Source organism: Orycteropus afer, unplaced genomic scaffold (genome assembly GCF_000298275.1).
Source record: "Orycteropus afer afer isolate SDZICR_OR568_19922 unplaced genomic scaffold, OryAfe1.0 scaffold00948, whole genome shotgun sequence".
Lineage (NCBI taxonomy): Eukaryota > Metazoa > Chordata > Mammalia > Tubulidentata > Orycteropodidae > Orycteropus > Orycteropus afer.
The window spans coordinates 504832-507997 of record NW_006922535.1 but is presented as its reverse complement, the minus strand read 5'-3'; positions in this window follow the sequence as shown (position 1 = coordinate 507997).

Here is a 3166-nt window from a genome sequence, read left to right as displayed (position 1 = left end):
TTCCAACTCATTGATCTATATATAGCTAACCCTGAAAAAAATTATTTAAGCACTTTATGCCTTAATTTTCTCATCTGTAATATGAAGATAATGTTATTACTTTATACAGAAATATTACAATGACCTAGCCAGACAGTGTATATATTTAAAAAAATGGCCCATGGTATATGGATATTTTCAATAAGCATTACCTGTAATTATTACCTTTATCAGTGCCTTCTTTCTCCAATTGGAGTGTATATTTCCTAAAGACTACTGTAACATGCCCCCGAAGTTCCTGAAGTAAAGTAGTCATTCAATAAAGATTTGCTTTTGGATGAGAGAAATAAAAATAAGTGAACCAGAGAGTGGGGAATGCTGGAATAAATTATGAAGAGATATTCCAATCACTTTTGCATTCCTTTCAATTGTCATACAGATTAAAAAGACAGATGTCGCTTTTATTTCCAGTAAAAATAAATAACCACATTAACTAACATGTGTGCCAGTCATATCATTCAAAAAAAATTTCAATGTAATATAATGCACTAATAAAAAGGAAAAGAACCACATAATCATTTCAATTGATGGAGAAAATGCATCTGGCAAAATCTAGCACCTTTCTATGATAAAGACATTCAACAAACTAAGAATAGAAGTCTATGAGTCAGGTCTGACTCAACGGCACATAACAACAACAACAGAGTAACTAGATATCCACATACAAAAGCATGAAGTTGGACCCATACTCATACCATATATGGAAATGGATCAAAGGCCTAAATGTAAGAAATAATCTCTGAGAACAAAATATAAGAATAATGCTTCTGGGCCAAGTTTTCAACAATGGATTCTTAGATGTGACATCAAAAGCATAAACAACAAAACGGGGTGGGGGGGAGGACAAATTGGACTTCATCAAAATTAAACACTTACGCGCATCCAAGGACTTTCTCAACAATATGAAGGCACAACACACAGACTGGGAGAAAATATTTGGGAATACATACATATATATAATAAATGTTTAATATATGGAATATATGTTATTGTTGTTGTTATGTGCCTTCGAGTTGAACTCGACTAATAGCGACCCCTCCTTGGGTTGCCGAGGCAGTATCACTACGGAAATAGATTGCCCCATCTTCCTTCTGAGGAGTGGCTGGTGGGTTTGAACTGCCAGCCTTCTGGTTAGCCTTAGGCACTACGCTACCAGAGCTATATGGAGTATATGATGAATTTTTATAACTCAATGTCAAAAAGGCAAATCAATTAAAAATGAGCAAAGGAATAGAGTAGACATTTCACTAAAAAAGGTATGCAAATGGCTAATAAAAAGATGTTCAACATTATATTCATTAGGGAAATAAAAATCAAAAACAAAATATAATCCCATTTTACCCCCACCAGGCTGGATATTATCAGAAAAAATAGAAAATAAAAGTATTGGTGAAAATATGGAGAAATTGGAATCCTTATCTATTGCTGTAAGGATTGTAAAATGGTGCAGTTGCTGTGAATAACAGTGTAGCAGTGCCTCACAAAGTTAAACAAAGAGTTATTACCTAGCAATTCCACTGCTGCATATATACCCAAAAGAATTGAAAGTAGGGAAGCAATCAGATATTTGTCCACTGTAGCTTTATTCACAATAGCCAAAAAATAGAAGTAATCCAAGGGTCCATCAACAGATGAATGGATAAATAAAGTGTGGTGTATGCCTATAATGGAGGATTATTGTACCATAAAGAGAAATGAAGTTCTGGCACATGACACAATGTAGATGAAACTTAAAAACACTGTACTGAGCAAAGAAAGTCACACACAAAAGGACAAATACTACATAATACCACTTACATGTATAGACAAATGCATAGAAACCAAAGTTTATTAGTGGCTAAAAGGGGTGTGTGGGAGAGGAAATGGATAGGTACTGCTTAAACGGTATAAAGTCATAGTAAGTGGTAAAAAGTCTTCTCTATTAAGGGTAATGAAGCAAGCCGGTGGACTTTGGAATAGCTAAGGGAGACCAGGAAGTGAGTGGACCACTTTGGAACAGCTAAGGGAGACAAACGTGTCCGTTAGTTTGTCGTACTGTTGTGGCTTCTTTGTTGCTGTGAGACTGAAAGTTATGCCACCGGTATTTCAAATGCCAGCAGAGTTAACCATCATAAACAAGTTTCAGCCCAGCTTTCAGAATAAGACAGACTCAGAAGAAGGAAGAGGACATCTATTTCTGAAATAATTGGCCAGTGAAAACTTTATGAATAGCAGTGAAACAATGTCTCATATATTACTGGTAAACTTTATAAATAGCCCTAAAACATTGTCCAGTATAGTGCCAGAAGATGAGCCCCTCAGGTCAGAGGGCACGCAAGATATGACTGGGGAAAAGCTGCTTTCTCAGAGTAGTAGTTGTTGTTAGGTGCTGTCGAGTCACTTCCGACTCATAGTGACCCCATGCACAGCAGAACAAATCACCACCCAATCCCACGCCAGCTCCATGATCTTTGCTATACCTGAGCCCATTGTCGCAGCCAACATGTCAATCCATCTTGTCAAAGGCCTTCCCCTCTTTGGTCAACCCTCCACCTTACCAAGCATGACATCCTTCTCCAGGGAACGGTACCCTCTGACAACATGACCAAAGCAGGTGAAACAAAGTCTGGCCTCCAAGGAGCATCTCGGCTGCACTTCCTCCAGGACAGATCTGTTAGTTCTTTTGGCAGTCCATGGTACCTTCAGCATCAACTCGTCTTCGGTCTTCCTTATTCATTGTTCAGCTTTCACATGCATATGAGGTGATTGGAAATATCATGGCCTGTGTCAGGTGCACCTTAGTCTTCGAGGAGACATCCTTGCTCCTCAGCACTTGAAAAAGTTCCTTCAAAGCCGACCTGCCCAGTGCTACATGTCCTGACTGCTGCTTCCATTGGCCTCGATGTAGAACCAAGCAACATGAATTCTTTGACAACCTCAATCTTTTCTCCATTTATCATGATGCTGCTTACTGGTCCAGTTGTGAGGAATTTTGTCTTCCTTATACTGAGATGTAGTCCATACTGCAGACTGTGTTCCTCAATCTTCATCAATAAATGTCTCAAGTCATCCTCACTTTCAGCAAGCAAAGTTGTATCATCAGCATATCTCAGGTTGTTAATGATTCTTCCTCCAATCCTGATGCCAC